Source organism: Rattus norvegicus, chromosome 15 (genome assembly GCF_021556685.1).
Source record: "Rattus norvegicus strain SHRSP/BbbUtx chromosome 15, alternate assembly SHRSP_T2T, whole genome shotgun sequence".
In the NCBI taxonomy this organism is placed as follows: domain Eukaryota; kingdom Metazoa; phylum Chordata; class Mammalia; order Rodentia; family Muridae; genus Rattus; species Rattus norvegicus.
In genome coordinates this window covers 17,816,274-17,834,760 of record NC_141548.1, presented here as the reverse complement: position 1 = coordinate 17,834,760, position 18,487 = coordinate 17,816,274, and the positions used below count along the sequence as shown (strand labels likewise).

The following is an 18,487-nucleotide window of genomic DNA, read 5'->3' as shown; positions in this document are numbered from 1 at the left end:
ACTTCCACAGGCTTCATTGAATTAATAGTTTGTTCATGAAACATTATGTGCTGATCCAAATATTAGATTAAGAAACTGTTGAGTGAATAAAGAAATTGCTATATGGTTCTTCTTTGGTATTGGATATATAGAAATCACAAACTCCCCTTTTTCAGAAGGTGTTCTGGGGTGGGATTTACCTAAGTAGTAAAACCCATGGTTGGCATGCATAAGACAAGAGACTCCATCCCCAGAACTGAAATAAAAAGAAACAGAACAGAAAGTGAAATAAATAATAACTCAAGAGATCATATTCTACTTTGTAACAAGGAGTGAGCAAACTTTACTACTTTGTCCACCAGACATATTTAATAAACAATAAGGAAGGTACAGGTCTAAACCCGAAATCACTAAGGGCAAGGAACAGAAGCAATTAGAAGGTAAAGGATTTCAATAAGTCTGGTGACCCTTGAATTGTAGCACAAGACATGAGAACCTGGAAGAGGGATACAGACAAGAAGGGCAGACCTGCCTGCATACCTGAGGGAGAGGTGAGGCACTTGTGAGGAATGAGCTGGTGGGGCTGTGGGGAATTGTTGACAGGTCAACAGATAGTAGTTTTCTCTCACTTTCCTTGTAGGCCAGCCTGAAGCAAACACCAGCTTCAAGACAATCAGGAAGTAGCTAACTTGGACAGATACCATAGGTATTTTACTTCAGCGTGCTGGCATTGCCCCATTTCCGTGCAAACATCTTGCACTGAGCGTTTCAAGTCTACAATATATAAGACTCAGTGGCTTAAACGAATGGGCAAAGTGACCTTTCACATTGGCTTGTCTTCAGACATCTAATATGCATAAATAAAAGAGGACAAAGCTGGATACTGCAGAGCAAGACAATCCAGAGGAACAACAAAAACAACACAACAACACAACAACAACACAACAACACAACAACAACACAACAACAACACAACAACACAACAACACAACGACAACAACACAACAACAACAACAACAACACAACAACAACAAACTTACAAAGAAAACTCATTGATGTTATCAAGAAAGAATGGAGATGATTTGGAAGCTGCGAGAACAAAACATTATCACATGAAAGGGAGGAATCAAACAGGGAAGATTTCTTAAGAATTGTATGATCCTCTAACTAAAAACAGTTCAAGAGAAAGTGTGACTTCCAGTCAGAGAAATCCCCTGAAGGACAAAGATAGACACAGAGGTCTGTGCGTGTGTGTGTGTGTGTGTGTGTGTGTGTGTGTGTGTGTGTGTGTGTGTGTGTCTGTCTGTCTGTCTGTCTGTCTGTCTGGGGAAGGGGGGCATATAGGATATACAGAAAACCAATACAGGAGGTCTAAGGATGTTCTAACACAATTTTCAGAATGAGAAGGAAGAAACAAGTAAAGGAAATTACTGAAGATATTTTATTAGATTATTTCCTGGAATTAAATGGAGAGATGAATTCTCAAGACAAATAATGGATTCTGAAGTGTTATAAAAAAAAAAAGAAGAGAAATTCTTAACAACTTCGTGATGAGACAAAAAGAAATCTTACCAAAATGAAGGATTTGAGGAGCATGAGACTTAGTACGGGCCAACAGATGATTAAAAATCCAGAAACATTATGGTAGACACAAAAGCTTATAACAAATTACTGATTGTGTTTTGAGAGCAAAACAAGAAACTACAAACATATAAAGGCTGAGATAGTTAGCCTACTTTTCACCTTTCCCTATTTAGAGAAGAAAAAAACTTAAAGTCAAGTCAAATAAAAACGAAGCTCATTGATCCTTCTGGGACCCTAGGCTGGAGGGCTCTGGGGCATCCGGATGCTAGCAACAGGGGCCTTGGAGCAAATATGCAAAGCAGAGAGTGAAATGGAGGCCCATGAGAAAGAGGGAGAGCCAAGAGAATAGAGTGATAGGCTTTTTCTCTCCCAGGGTGATGAAGACTAGGCCGGATCAGACAAGAGTAAAAGCAGATAAAGGCTGGTTTCATAGCGAGGCAGTTCTCAAGTGTATCCTCGGAGTTCACAGGTAGAGGTCAGTGAAGTCATACATTCAGGCTAAAGCAAGGGGGTTTTATGGGTCTTGAGTATAGGGTGATGACTTGTGAGCTAGCAGCCGGGGTTGTGCTTGTGCAAGGTCAAAAACTGAGCCCCTGGGCAGGCACACTTGAGTGGGTTGCAAGAAACACAGAGATGGGGAATGATAGCCTGGAGGCAGGATACAGATGGGGTTTCCCAGATTGTGCAGGGGTTGAGCTGGGGTTCCAGGCTAACACAGAATATAGAATTGAGCTTGGGGTAAAAAGAAAGAAAATATATTCCTGAAAGGCCAAAAGGACATTAGAAATCCAAGCAGAAACAACGTTATAACAAAAACCTGACCCGACACATACACCACACAAATGAAATAATAAAAGGATTTTTAACAAAGTGGTATAAAAGAAGCACCTGGATCCTAGCTAGACCGGTCTCTTCTGACACCACAGTTGTAACACTGGGACTCCAGAGACGACACAGGATCCCACTAACAGTCTGACTAAGTCATAATTGTGCAAATGTTCTCATTTTCAACTTTGGATAAAACGGCAGAAGTGGACTGACTACTCTGGTGTCACAGCAAATGTACCCTGAACTCGGCTGGGCTAGCAGTGCCACGTCTGAGGCAGTGGAAGAGCGAGATGCAGCCTGCCGCAGCGAGAACACCAGACAGGGAGTCGATGGACCAGCCAGGAAGACACCGAGATGTGGAAAGTAGGGACTGCGAATGCCGTTGTTATAATGGAAGGATTCCTGAGGATGTCAAGTAAACACTTCCCATTTCGTTTCCTTTTAGAACTACATAAATATTAGCTGGCCATGTGGGAGGTACCAAATGTGAGCTTTATCAGGACTTCGTTTAGGAAGTGCAGACAGAGCGACCAAGTGCTCCAGAGCTGCAACCGACCTGGACCTGCTGCTACGCTGAGTGTTTCTGAGCTATTGAGGTTTAACTAGGCGTTGATTATTTTTTTAAGAAAAAAGTATAAACATGGCAGGTACAGCTTGACAATTTCTTTTACTAAAGCCAAAAAAAATAAATAAATAATTGAGCCTGGATGCTGTCTCGGGAGCCTCTGGACAGTGCTGGAGGAGCAGGGAATATAGTCTAACTGGATTTATTTCTAACAAGGAGAGAGCGAGGGCAGCATACGGAAATGAGATGCATCACTCTCCCCAACAGAACAATTAAGCTTTCATTAGGGCTTAATGACAGGATGACAGTCTGCCTTAAGGGTAAGTTAGAGGGTAAATACATCCCTTCATTATCAAATCAAGATTACCAGTAGCAAGAAGAACACTGCTATCCTCAATTCTCTCTGCCCCTAAGCCACATCAAGACCCCAAAGATTATAAAAGCAAAAACTTTCCTGCTGCTTGTTAATTGTGCATTTACTTATCTCCTCCCCCTTTGCAGTCTCTTGAGCCTTTCACAAGTGGTTCCAAAAGCAAACAAACCAAAAACAACAAAACCAAAAATGAACAACAACACAATCAAAAACGGAAACCTCGATTGAAATTCGTAGGGCCGTGAAGATTTTGCTCGATGTGCCGGTTTGGATGGAGGTTTGGTGATCGTCCAGTGACTCTATCTTAGTGTCACTACCCCAGTCTTCCTCACAGGCCCAGTATCCATGTTATTCAGAGCAGCCCGAGTAAACGTATTACTCCACCTTGTCTTCACAGAGAAGGTGGTTCTGAGTTCAATTACAATCCCTAGCAGTTTAAATGATAGCTGCTGTGCTCTAATCTAAAATAAATTGCTTTTCTCAAGAAGCCATGTAAGCTTTGCACTGCAACTTAGCAGAGCTGTTGACTTATCTCATTTGGAATTCAAGCTGAGTACAGAAGTTGGGCCTCTAACCTCTGCTTCTCCCCACCCCCTTTCCGGCAAACTGGCATTTGTCTTTACTTCTGAGTCTCTCTGCTCACCCCAAAATTTTACCCTGGAACGACAGCTATCAGAAAGCAGCATATAGTTTCCTTTCAAAAAAAAAAATGCAAGCCGTCATTTTATTTTCCATTTCTGAGCTACACATTGTGCTCTTTTCCAAAGAAGTCTATTACTAGGGCCAGGCATATTCCCCAGTTCCTACATCCCCAACACACGGAATGAGATGATATCCTGAAGAATTCTGGGTCATCTGCAAACTCCCAGTCAGAACCCTCACTTGGCTCCAAAGGGGGAAGTGAGGCAGATGAATCCCATGAAGTGTGAAAGGGACAGTTGCCCCACACAACTCTGTTCAACTTGTCCCCAATGTGCCATGCCACCTGCCCAAGCAAGAAGAAGCATTTTCCTTAGAGTACACATCCACACCCTGGTGTCTTTCGGGGAAAAGCTTCCTCAACACCTTTCTGATGACATGGTTTCTCATGCCTGCAATACTTCCCAGAGGAAATCAGTAAAGTTTCCAATGCTAACTAGACTTTTTTCAGATTTTTTTTTCAAGGCAATGTAATGGATGTTTGGTTCTCTTCCAGTCAACAAAAACAACAACAACAATAGCAACAACAATTGTCCTTCTAAGGGATCTTTCATATTTACAAAAATAATCTTCACCTCCTTGCTCTGCTCGTCTCCCTTCTTTTTCCTGTCTCCTTTGGTTCTCCTGCCTCAGCTTAAGTCCTACTTGTTTCTCTCTGCCACCTTACTTCCTGTCCCAGCTACTGTTGTCAGATCTTTATCATAACCAATTACCAGTAGGTCAAGGCCTAGTTACTCTCTTTGGCTGCCTAAGGCTTTGAGGGCTGTTTGACCTTCACTTTTTGGGCCTGTGTGGGAAAGACAAGCATTTAAAAAATCTGGTGATGGACTATAGAAATGACGATACCAAAATCTTGCCAGTGCTTAGTTTAGCTTGGAATTAACAATCAAAAATTCAGTGACACACTTTAATGCATTGTGCAGAAAGGTCACTCTTGCAGTAAGTATAGAAGGAAAAGTTATTTATGCAATTAATGACTGGCATTAAGTGAACACTATTGAAACATCTCTCCTTTCACAAAACCTACTCATCATCTGCAGAATTTTCTCCCCAACTACTCCTAAACTTTGAATTTCTCCTTTTCTATACATTGCCCCATCTTAGCATGAATCTTAAGAAGGATTGCTCGGAACTCTTAGAATCCAGTGTGTGACCATGAAAATGTCAAACACTTTCCTCATTTTCCATTCCCAAGTGACCATAGGTTACCCTGGCTGACATTCAAGTCTCTTTCCAAGTATGCATGAACATCTAGTTCCTTACATCTATCTTTTCTTTGCATTCCCACAACAATCCCATGTTGTCAATATTTTAAAATTATTTTTATTATAATAAAATATGTATTAGTAAGTTAGCCATGTCAAAAATTTAAGTATACTTTTCACTTGTACTGAGTATATTCATACTTCTTAGTGACCATTACAATCTCTCTGCCCCCAGAACTCTTTTTGTCTTTCCAGGCTTAAACTCCTTGCTGAAGAAACAGGACCTCCTTGTATGCTGACCCAGCCCCTGGCCACCATTTTACTTGGTGTCTTTATGATGTTTATCTAAGAATCACAAACACAAGGAATCACACAGTATTTGTCTTTTTTATATGGCTTCTTCGCTTTGCACAATGTCCTCAATGTCCAGCCATGGACAAATTTCCCATATTAAAGGCTGATTTATAGGAAGGGGCTTACTTCTTTCTCACCTTGCCATTAACTTTCAGTATTCCCTGTAGCCTTTCTGTCTGTCAACTCCAGTGCTGTGTTCCCTGTCTTTGTTGTCGATGTATCATTGCTGTTGCTAGAGAAGAGTTAAGAGCTTGACCATTTCCTCTTGTGTATTCTAGAGCATGATTTTGTAATTAACCATGATGATTTAATTTAACATCCCAAAGATATCTACTCTAATTTGGATTTCTATTAGTTTTACTTTAAAAACATAAACACTTTTTTTATGCTCCCTTATCCATTCTCCAAAGATTTCATCTTCATTTAGAATGTATCAATGATATCAACTAACATTTCCTAGGGTGTTACCTTTAAAACCAAGCAGAACACTTATATGTAGCCACAAAACAAAGTTACAACAATGCTGAACTTGGGACCAATCATTGCTTCTTGAAAAACATAGTCATGTCAACATCATGCAGGAGAATGTCCAAGTACAAGTCATTGGCACAAGAACAGGAGCTTTTGTCATTGTTGTGTTTGCTTCAGCTTCTGGCCAAGTGTCGTTGCATTTTTAGCTGGAGAGTTTCTTATTTATCTACTTCACAGCTTTCTAGGAGTACGAGGTTCTTTCAGGCTTTGCTGACCTGGAAAGCCTTACGTCTTCCATTGCATTTGAGGAAGATCTTTTGCCAGTTACAGAGTTCTTGGTTGAGACATTTCTTCCAGCATTGTGAGTGCATCAACCCATTACTGACTGGACTCAGTCTGTTGATTTCAGGATCATTCTTTGGATCCAGTGAAATGGCTCAATAAATTAGCAGTGCCTGGGCTAGAGAGATGGCTCAGTGGTTAAGAACACTGACTGCTCTTCCAGAGGTCCTGAGTTCAATTCCAGCAGATTCACAACCATCCGTAATGGAACTTGATACCCTCTTCTGGTGTGTCTGAAGACAGCAACAGTGAGTGTGTGAGTGTGTGTGTGTGTGTGTGTGTGTGTGTGTGTGTGTTAAATAAATAAATAAATCTTTTTTAAAAAGGAAAATTAACAGTACCTGTTGCCAAGCCTGGGGATCTGAGTTTGATCCCAGGACCCACAGAATAGAAGGACTTCAAGATTTTGGAGATGGCAAAGCTGTAGGATACCTGCCAAGGAGACAAGGAGAGTGTCTAACAGGGAGTAGAACCAGACCGAGAGAGAGAGAGAGAGAGAGAGAGAGAGAGAGAGAGAGAGAGAGAGAGAGAGAGAGAGAGAGAGAGAGATGTTGCAGTCAACAAAACTGAAAGGAGTTGTAGATTTGAAGACAGCTTTGGCATCAGACACAGAGATTCAGAGTTTGGAGTTTGCTCAGCTGGTTTGCAGTATTGCTATTTCCTCATTAAGCTCCTTTCTCTACCTTTTGGAACAGTAATATCTATCCTGTGCTACTATATGTGGGAAGTACGTAGTCTGCTTTTTCACCTAGATTTTTCTGGGGGATTACAGTTAAAGATTGCATGAATGTCAGAGAAGACTTTGAACTTACAAACAGGGTTGAGACTATTATAGACTACGGAGGCTTTTGAAGTTGGACTGAATGCATTTCTGCATTATGTTCTGGTTACAAGTCTATGGGGGCAAGAAGTGAAATGTGATGGTTTGAATAGGAGTGGTCCCATAGGCTCATGTGTTTTGAATGCTTGGCCCATAGAGAGTGACACTATTAGAAGGTGTGGCCTTATTTGGGTAAGTGTGCCACTGAGGGGGGGGGCTTTGAAGTCTTACATGTTCAAGCTATGCCCTATTTGGGTCTGTCTTCTGCTAGCTGCAGATCGAGCTGTAGAACTCCCAGCTCCTTCTCCAGCACGATGTCTGTCTGTTTACCACTATGTTTCTTAGGACTAAACCTCTGAAATTGTAAGTCAGTCCTAATTAAATATTTTCCTTTATAAGAGTTGCTGTGGTTATGGTGTCTCTTTGAAGTAATTAAAACCCTAACTAATACATATAATTTCTCTGCATTTCCAAATACTTTAGACTAAGTTTGATGAGATTTTATTAGGAACTAAATAAAGTCAGAGACTGACCTAGAAAAAACAGGTAGCTTCCATATGTTGAAATTTTCAAGGCTCATTTATCTAGGTATTTAATTCTTTTGTGACATCTGCTGATAAATATTGTATCTTTTTGCAAAGGGCACACATAAGTATGTTATTTACCTTAAAACTATGGTAAATGATAATTCAACTTCAGTTCCAGTATACCCATTGTTAGCACACAAAAATAAAATTAGTTTTGTGCACATCCTGTATCCTAAAGTCATTTGTTAGTTCTAGGAAGTCTTTTTTTTTAATAGTTGTTCAAGATTACTAGAGACCTTTCAAGTGGCTGACCATGTCATCTGCAAATATAGATAATTTCCTTCTGCCTTGCATGGCTTCTATCTCCTTTGTTCTTCTGTTGTGGCTAAAACTCTTAGTATTATATCAAACAGAAGCAGCAGGACTGAAAATACTTGAGTTTTTCCCAGTCTTAAAATATTCTTTATCAAATAAAAGTGACTCCCCTCTTTTTCTATTTCTCAGAGCTTTTACTATGAATGAAAGTTGGATTATGTCCAATGCTTTAAAAAAAAAAAGCATACAGCTTTCCTTCTTTAGTTTGTTGACATAGTTTAATATTTAAGTTTACTTTAAATTACCGAGTTTTATGAGTTTGGAATAAATGCCAATAATTAAAGGTAAGTAGTCTTTTTGTGCTGGATTGTGACTATAGAGAATTAGTGTCAGCCATAGGTCCAAGGGGTAGCATCTCTTTCTTCACCCTCTAGTTCCCTTCCTCATCCTTCCCTTATTCTTTTTCTGTCCACTTTCTAACACATCCTCTTCTTCCTTCTTCTGTGCTCCGAATAGCTTGGGAATCAAAGAAACACTGCATTTGTGAAAAGGAGGTAAGAAATATGGCCGTTTCTTTTCTTTTCTGGAAGAGACAACTTGACAGCTTTTCAAACCACCAGTTATGTGTGTCTCCAAAGAAACCATCTATCTGTTCCTACAGAAATTTGGTAGAGTTTGTTTATGGAGTTTGGATTTTTGGTTTTTATTTTTATTTTTTAGAAATGGAATTTTGCTATGTTGCCCAGGCTGTTTCGAACCCCTGACCTCAAGGCATTCTGTTGTCTCAGCCTCTGAAGAAACATGGCCACAGGTACTCAAACCCATCTGGCCTCAAGACCTTCTTACTTTCTGCTTCAGTTTTCTTGATGGTCATGTGGATGTGGGGTTCTTCCTCCTATTTTAATGTGTTAGGTCATTACAGTAGTCAAAGAGCTGGTCTATTTCCTCTAACTTGTTAGATATATGAGTGTAAAATCCTCACACAGTTTCTTTAGCATTGCTATCCTCTTGTGGTGTTGGAGTTGTAACCCCGGACTTTATTTATTTATTTATTTATTTTTTTTTTAGTATTTCAAAACTTTATTTTCTCAAATGAGCACCAACACAGATCAGCAATAACAGAAATAACGCACTTCTTACTAATACTGAATCATTATTATGTACAAATACCGGAAGGAGGTGAAGACAAATTATTCAAAAACAATCGCCTTTGTTATTGAAGCAAAGTGACCTGGGAAAAGAATTCCCACCCAAGAAAGGAAAAAAAAAGAAAAGAAAAACAAAAGCAATCCCAAACCCAACAAATACAGTTTGTAAACAGACAGACAGACAGACATATCCATTGTGCACAGTCTCTGCAGGCTGGGAAAGGGAAACTGACTCCTGTTCTCACCAAACCACCGTAAGATGCTGGGCAGCTCTAACCCAGGAGGACAATGCCTTTCTGGTACATTTCATGACTGTATAGTAAGTAATTTTATTAATCATTTTAAAAGCAATCTTTCCCAGTCATAGAACTAGCATTTCCATTGAGGCAGATTTTTTTAAATACAAAAGTTGTGTTCAAGATTTGATTTGCCAGCCTCTGCCTGAATCCCAAGCAATCTGACCTTAAAAAAAACCAAACCAAAACAAAACTATTTTGTTATTAATGTCCTTTTAACCTGAACTAGTTAACATCTAATATGACATGGCTTCTAGAACAACCAGAGCCCAGGGATGTGAGGCTGATCCGCTCCCATCTCGGAAGCACAGACTCTGGCTTCTCTTCACAGATTTGCTTCACTGGCTGTAGAAGCTGAACACAGGGAGGAAGAGGAACTCGCCACAGCTCCACTCAGGGAAAGAAAATCTTGCTTCAGGCTGTTGGTCCACTCACATATGAAAACCAGAGAGGGAAAACTCTGTGCCCAAGGTGTAAACTGTAGTTCATAGTGTCCTCAGTAGGAAAGAAAATAGAAAACACACACACACACACACACACACACACACACACACACACACACACACACACTCACTCACTCACTCTATTCCAATTTCTTGGAAGTTCTCCCAACTACAGTAATTACTCCTAAGTTGTTACTACTAAGCTTGTTTCTTTTCTAGCCAATACTGGGCAAGAAAGTATCAGTTCACAACCTGGTAATTTACTAGTCTGTTCTGCTGGGTAAAAATGCAAACAGAAAACTGCAAAAAATGTTTTAAAGCCTCAATCCGTTTTATAGTGACAGGTCCTTAAAGAAAAAAAAAAAGAGTATCTTGATGATTATCCTTTCCCTTAAAATATAAGGAACACAGAGGAAGCTATAGAATTGAAAATAAAAGTGCTCTCAGGGGGTCTGAGAATACAGCACCAAATATATTATTTAAAAAATTAAATATTATTTACAAAAGTATATTTCACAAGCAACTGTATATATATATATATATATATATATATATATATATATATATATACATACATACATACATACTTGGGAATCTCATAAAGGGTATACCTCTTTTATACACCAGCTAAGATTTTGACTTTATCTACACAATCTGTCACAGGAGCTGGGGCGGTCCTCAGCCAGGTGCAGCCGAGAGCTGTGAGGATCAAGCTTTGTTATACTTGACTCATGTGGATTTACTCAGCAGCAGCCTGGGGAGATATGGAGGTGGGGGTGGGGTGGATGTATTCCAGGGTGGCCACAGCCCCATCACCCACAGTGGCGCAGGGCACACTCAGGGCAGACGGAATGAGCGCTGGTCAGCTAGACTTCAATTCAAAATGAAGGTAGCTGGCAGCTGAGGGACAAACCTTCAGGTCTTCCCTCCCTTTCTCCTCTCCTCTGTCCTTGGCCTGCCCCTGCCCAAGTTCACCTGATCAACTTCCCATTCCCTGAACCTATGTGGAGTGAAGGGATGAGGTCTTTGGTTATGCTGAGTCAATCATTTGGTGAGGAGAAAAAAAAAATAAAGGGACTGACTGGAGGCCTAGGGTGCGTGAGTCTCTGCCGCCCGGCTACAGACTCGCTAATACTGCTAAGTGTTAGGTAGACAAGCCGTGAGTGGAGCTAAGAATGGTCTAAGAAGCACTTTTGGTTTCACCGTTACAGAGTTTTTTGTTTTTTTGTTTTTTTTTTTTTCTTTTTTTCGGAGCCGGGGACCGAACCCAGGGCCTTGCACTTGCTAGGCAAGCGCTCTACCACTGAGCTAAATCCCCAACCCCAGTTTCACCATTACAAAGGGAAGCCTGATGAGTTTTTGTCCCGCCCCCAAACTTGTGGTTCAAGGACCCTGCGCCTAGGACAAACAGTGGCACGCTGGTCTCCTTTCTCGGCCCCATGAGGATTCCAGGGCACCACTGATCCAGTTTCTACATGTCACCAACTTTCGTTTTAAACAAACTACCTAGGTTTAACCCCCACCCCTCATTTAAAGGAAAAAAAAGGGGGGGGGGACTTGTAGTATACAGCTAGGTATTCCCTGAGCAAAGGGTCTAATCAATCTACATGAAGGCCACATCCTCGGACAGGATAAAGAGGGACAGTGGATGACTCTTGGAGCTGGCAAACCAGCTCAGGAATGTGAAAGTGGGAAAACTGTCACTGGCGACCTGAGCCTGAGGGCCACAGGTGGTTTTTCCTGGAACCAAAACCTGAGATCCCTGTGCGCCTGCCTCAGTGGGCCTTTCAGTCCAGTGGGTGGGTGGGGTGAGGCTAAGCTAGTCTTCCAGGGCCCAGGACAAGTAGACTGGAGGAACAAAATTCGGTTTCTAGGACTCCTTTTGTGTCCCAGAAGTCAGGCAGTCTACTGAGCTGGCTCGCTTTCTATTGCCCTGACAAGTCTCAATTTGTCAATTTCCAGAGCAGGACACGAGGGACAAAGCCATGTCCACCACAGCTCTCTCCTTGTTGGGAATTTGGTTCTGCTGAAGATTGGAACTCGTGGGTTGGCTTAACCTTAACCAATGCTATAATACAGGTTCTTACCTCAGTGAGCTCCCTCTTTTCTTGGGCTTTTTCCCAGAGGTGAGTTTTTCCTGTAGGACCAGCCTAGTTAGAGAACCAGATGCTAAGAAGTACCTAATAAGCCCGTATTTTAACATTATTTTCTGCCTAATAATAAACGAAATAGATTCCAACAAGTTTCAGTCATGATCCACATAATAGCTGGGTTGCTGTAAACTGCCTTCACAGTGTTGAATACAGTTCTTTTTCACTTCAAGAGACTCAGGGATTTCTCTCTCCCCATCCCTAAATTCAAGGAAGCTTGCGTGGGGTGGTAAAGGACTAATATCGAATCCATAATCCCTCCCCAGTGCTGGAACATTCTGTCAAAAGCTGTCTCTCTTCCTAGGACACTCAGGTCTAAGACTAGAGGCTTGAGGGATGGAGTCGTGAATCTGTTTCCCAGGTTATGGTGATGGAACTGGAGGGGGTAAAGAAACCCAAACCCAGAAACACTAAGCACAAAGAATTGCTGGTCCCACGGAAGCTACTGAACATCTTAAAGACGTGCCAAGCCTGGCTCAAATCTGAACTCTTCCTCCTTGCCCCTGCTACATTGCTCTCGTAGAACACTGCTGACAGGTTCTCAGCTTTTACATTTCCTGCTTGCTCTCAAGGAGCTCCCACGCTACTACAACCCCTCCAGTTCCTGTTCCTGGTTCTCCTCCATTACCGATTTTTACTGTGTTTCAAGCTAAATAGGCCATTTGCATCTCGAATCTTTTCCTGAAACCTACAACAGCCAAGAAGGCCCAGAAAAGGTGATCTCCCAGGAGGGGGAGGGCAGAGTCACTAAGACCCATTGGGTTTTACTCTCAACCCCCATTTACTTTAGCAGGGCCTTCTTCAGTCCAGGCCCAGAATGCCAGGGTCTTGCCCTGAGCTAGAATCAGGGCTGCTTCTTGTGCTAACCCGCTGTCCTGGCACATCTGATGCTAGGGCAGGAGTTTGTCAACAGAGAGAACAAAAGCCATGAGGTATTTTTTTCCCTCTTTGTCCTTTTTGAAGGAGTCAATTATTTCAAGCCTAAGTTGCCAGGTCTCCAAGAGCAGTACAGTTTTGTTCCACCCTCTTGCCCCTTCCCCAATCCCAGGACTCTCAGGTTCCCCTTTTCTGGTCCTCATGCCACTGTTCTGACAGGCCATTAGGCAGCTCTCTCGTGGGCGGGGGGACCCCCTTCTCAAGGCGGGCTGCCACCGTGCAGCCAAGGGTCCGTTCCGCTCATAACTGTTTTCAGCCAACACTACAACAGAGAAGCCGAGATCAACTCACAAACAGATACAGAGCAAAGAGACAGAGACAGTGATTTAGAGGCCAGTCACCAAAAATGATGGCGTCAGGGTGGGAGGATGCCCCCTGATGGCAAGGCCCCTACGTAGATGGAACCGAGTGCGTTCAGTCACTCTCTCACGCTTGGGTAGAATGTTCAATTGGGTGGCATTCGCTGGATGCTGGACCGGATGGATGCTATCAGGTCAGTCCCAGCCATTGTCCTTGATCATGTGTGCGAGTTCAATGATGTATTTGCCTTCTTTATACTTCTGACTGCTTTCAAAAGCGTGTTCATATTTCCAGCCCAAAGTGGTTTTGCAGTTTTCACAGTAAATGTCTGCCAGGGCATGTAGTCCTGTTAGCAACACCCGCTCTTCTGCAGGCCCACAGCCCACATTAACTACTGAGTTGAAGAGGTAGGCTCGCCCTTGACTTCCCTGGAAGGACTTGGAAATGAGTTCGTCGTGATTGGCCAAGTGAGCTCGGCAGTGAATGCAGCTGTAGGTCCTGTGGCAGGAGGGTAGGTATGCCTGAAAGGTCTTGGATCTTGTCATCTTCACCATTGGTGCTGCTGAGCGTGGGGCGAACTCAGGGGCAGCCCACGAGGCACTCCCACAGGAAGGGTCGCACGGGAAACACCGAAAGACACAGGTAAAGGCCATGGTTTGGCAGGGGGTGGGTGTGCGGCAGGTTCCACACACTGGTGATGTCTTCAGAAGAAGGACTCTCTAGTAGAGGTCTAGAGCTGGTTCTCAGCAGCCTGGCGGCAGGCTGCCGGGTCCGGCCAGCCCCGGGCTCGGCTGCTCCGGAGTGCTTGGCGAAGAAGGACTGCACCAACCCCGGACTTTATATATGTGAAGAAAATGCTCTACACAGACACGTAGCCTCGGCCCTTGCCTCATTTTTAATGACTACAGAACCTTATTTTACTTCTGCTAAGCTGGCTAATAGTTTATCCCTGTTACAATTGTTAGAACAATCTGCCACCTTTTTCTAAGTTTAATTTCAATGACTTCTCAGTTTCATGTCCCCCACCTGGTTACTTGGTTTTGTTTTTCTTTCTTTTTTCCTTCTTTGTTCCATACAATCTTCCTCCCTCCCCCCCCCCTCTCTCTCTCTCTCTCTCTCTCTCTCTCTTGTCTTTCTTTCTTCTGTTAACTTCTTTTTTTTCCGGAGCTGGGGATCGAACCCAGGGCCTTGCGTTTGCTAGGCAAGCGCTCTACCACTGAGCCAAATCCTGAACCCCTTCTGTTAATTTCTTAAAGCAGGACTTTACCTTACTTCCTTCACTCCTCAATTCAGGATCTCATGGCATCTACCCGTCACTGCCCTGGACCTCCATCCTACAATTTCTGATATATTGTTTTGCTTTTATTCAGTTTTATGCATTATTACACTTTTTGATTCTAAGTCTTTGACTGTTGTTGTAAAAATATAAAAATAAAAAGGGTATAGTTGTCTTTTACCCGCTAGGTCCACACTGTGGTGCCCAAAGATATCTGCTAGATATCTTGGCGGAAACTCATCCCAGCCGCACACTTTCCTACACTCAAACCCTCACATAAAAGAACACACAACACAATAATCTTAGATCCAGTTGGTAAGATATAATTGCCCACTTAAACATACAAAGCCCAGCATCATCCATCCCTTGAGAACATTATAACAACCTGTAAATACACAGAGCAAAATCTTAACATCACCTGCCATGGCTTCTCCCCTCTCTCTGTCTCCTGTCTCTCCTTCTCTTCCCATCTCCTCTTCTTCCTTCAAACTTCTCTCCCGCCCATCCTTCCTTCTCCAATGACAGGCCTCCTTCTATCCTGTACCTGCCCCTCACCTGTACTTTACAAATTCAATGGGGAGAAGGTTCTGGTGAAGTCACCTGATTCCTGAGTACTGACTAGGCAGCTGTCCTTGGGGCAGTGGAATTAGCGTCGAAATACAGATAAGTCCAGGGCAAACCACAACACTTGACCTATTGTTAATTTAGAAGTATGTTGAGTGTGTGTGTGTGTGTGTGTGTGTGTGTGTGTGTGTGTGTTTAGAGATTTTCCTATTGAACTTTCATTATTAATTTTTGGTTAGATTTTACTATGGTCCAACAACATTCTCTGTAGTTTCATTTTTGCAATTCAATAGCTCCATTATGGCCTGGGATATACCCAACTGTGTGTCTGTTCAATTGGAGCTTAAAATGCATTGTCACCTGCCATTGTTAGAAGGAATGTGCTGTGCATCCCTGTCTGTTGTGTATGATTGCCTCACTGTAGTGTACGTGTGTGTGCAATGAGGTTTGAACCAAAGGTCTTGTACCTGCCAAACAAACACCCCCTCTCTTAGTTACATCATCCACACCCTTTTTACTCCTTGGGACAAAAGCTCAAGCTGGCCTTAAATTTACTACATAATCCAGACAAACCTAATCCAGATTGAACCTGCAATCTTCCTTGCCCATTCTCTTGAGTAGGTCTATGGCCAAAAGCCTGGATAATGCAAATATATTCTTGCTAATTTTCTGCACAGTAGTTATCAATGCTGTGAAAAGGCAGTGAAACAGGCAAATCGTTTCTAAAATTGTTTCTCTTTCATCTTTCCCCTCCAGCTTTGTCATGTTTTTCGGGAACTTTGAGAGTCTCCTTTTTGATGTGCACATATTTCATTCTTCTGACATTAAGTAATGTCTTTCTTTGTTTCTGGATATTTTCTTTGGTCTTAAATCTACTTTTATCAGATAAAAATATAAGCGTTGCTGGGCACAGTGATAGATGCACTTGGAAGGTGGAGACAGGAAGCTTGGGGGTTCAAGGTTGTTTTCAAACTATGTTTTAAGTGCAAGCCTCGCTTGGACAACATGAGACCTTGTCTCAAAAAGCACTTGTGTGTGTGTGTGTGTGTGTGTGTGTGTGTGTGTGTCTGTATGGATGCATACAATGTGTGTATGTATACATGTGTGGAGTCTGTGTTTATACACCTGTGGTTCCTTATGACCTCTTAAAGAAGAACTAGCCAGACACTCAATGCAAGAGAAATTTCTAGTTTATCTCTGAAGGGCATTCTTGCTTCACATAGCATTTTAGAGGTGACAGTTCTTTTGTTGGTGTTGTGACACGCCTTCCTGCCCTCCCTGTGTAAGTAAAAACAGTCGCTCTCACTGAACCTTTCATTCCTCTTCAGAGAGTCTCTCCACTCTTAAGATGTCCATCGACATTTTGATTTAAAAATTTTTTTTGATTGGGATGCATCGTGCATGGATGTTTGGAGGTCATTCAGCTTCTTAGATCTGGAAATTTGTGGTCTCTTAGACTTATAGAGTTTTTAGTCATTATGTCTATGGCTATTTTTAGCCCTGTTATTTCTATTTATTATTATTGTTGTGATGATTATATAATCACACCACTACCCCACCCCCATTCCCTTTCTTTCCTACAATGCTCAGACTTCCAGTGACATCACTGTTGTGTTTTTTCTCACAATTCCCTAGACTCCTAAGGTTGCCCTCCTCTGTTCATCTAATTTTTTTGTCTGCTGTTTTAACTGGGCAGATTTTATTGTTGTGATTTCATATTTAATAATTCTACCTCCCCCTTATACCTACTCCACTGTAAGACTGCCTCACAAAGTGCTCATTTCTGTTATCTTATTTTTTCAGTCCCAGACTTTCTGTTTAGGCCTGTGTTATAACATTCTATTTTATGTCTAAGATCTTCTTTTTAACATTTCTCAAAAAACTGTGATTTGTGGCAAGTCATTTGGAGGACAGATGTTTAGAATCCTTTGAAAAGTAGCTCCAACATCGGGTTTATTTTGATGTTAGTCTTACCAGATTGAATCGCTTTCTTTGATGTTTAGTTTTTCTTTTTTCCCCACTATGATAAATGACTTTTCTTTTTAATTGCATTCTGAACTTTGTCTATACGACAGGAGTGTGGGTCTTCCTTAAATCCTCCTTAGCAGAGCAACGGGCTTATCAAACAGCTACTTTATGTGCTTTGTTTCCAATGCATTTTACTTTCCTTGGCAACTTGGTCTATCTGTTGACCTTCAGGTCTCTTTAGTCCCTGCCCCTTGGGTTTCCCAGCTCTGTGCCTTCTGGTTTCTCTCAGTGGGAACAGGGCATGGTGGTGCTATCTGGTTGCTTCAAGAGACACTATGTTGGGAAGGATCATTCTAGACATGTGGGAACAAAGAGGCTTCCTGACCTAGGCCTCATTTGTGTTTGTATCTGTGTTTGCATTCTTCTGTTGTCCCCAGTAACTCTGCACAGATGGGCGAATCTCAGGCCTCAGGAATGAACAACCTTCCAAGACACCACTAATTTCTGCAAGTGGTTCTCTCTTGCCTGCTTCATCTGCCACAGTCCTTTCTTTATGACAGAGTGACTATAAGGTTTCATGAAAGAAGTGATTATTTCTCTTTACCAATTATTACTGAGGAGGCTTCTAGGTAAGACTCCTTTTTGGTGGTGCTGGACTTGTCTGATACTAAATACAATCAAGGAAATAGCCAACCTCCTTCTCTTTTGTGAACTTGGAACTAGGGAACAGCTAGTCTTGGTGACCTTCTGTTAGGTCAGGTTTCTGGGCCTTTCCTGGCTCTCAAACCAGCTCAGGCTTAAATTCTCAATTTGAGATCTTATGCATTTATCACTTGTACCATTATCAGAAATTATTGTTGTATATGAAGCAGAGAGATACTGGAGAAAATGGGTCTGCTCTCTCTCTCTCTCTCTCTCTCTCTCTCTCTCTCTCTCTCTCTCTCTGCGTGTGTGTGTGTGTGTGTGTGTGTGTGTGTGTGTGTGTGTGTGTGTACTTGCATTTGGCTTCCATGTAGGTTTAAGCATCATGTGAGTTGCTGGTACCCATTGATGTGAGAGGAGAGTATTGGATTTGATGGAACTAGATGTACGGACTGTTTTGAGCTTTCATGTGGGTGCTAGGACTTGAACCTGGGCCTTCTGAAAGAACAACAGGTGATCCCAACTATTGACCCTTCTCTCTAGTTCATATTTATATATAATGTTGAGAGAGGTTATTTCTATGTAGCTTTGGCTGTCTTCGAATCCACTATGTAGACTAGACTGGTCTTAATTTACTAGAGCTGGTTGTTTCTGCCTCACAGGGCTGGGATTAAATACATATAATACCATACCTAGCATCTT

At 42.1% G+C, this 18,487-nt stretch overlaps 1 protein-coding gene and 1 pseudogene across 10 annotated transcripts in view; both read right to left on the bottom strand.

Annotated features, from left to right (window-relative positions):
- Positions 1–18,487, bottom strand: part of Fhit (fragile histidine triad diadenosine triphosphatase) — a 1,549,291-nt gene that overhangs the window by 971,543 nt on the left and 559,261 nt on the right.
- Positions 13,429–14,161, bottom strand: LOC148000845 (protein yippee-like 2 pseudogene; annotated as a pseudogene).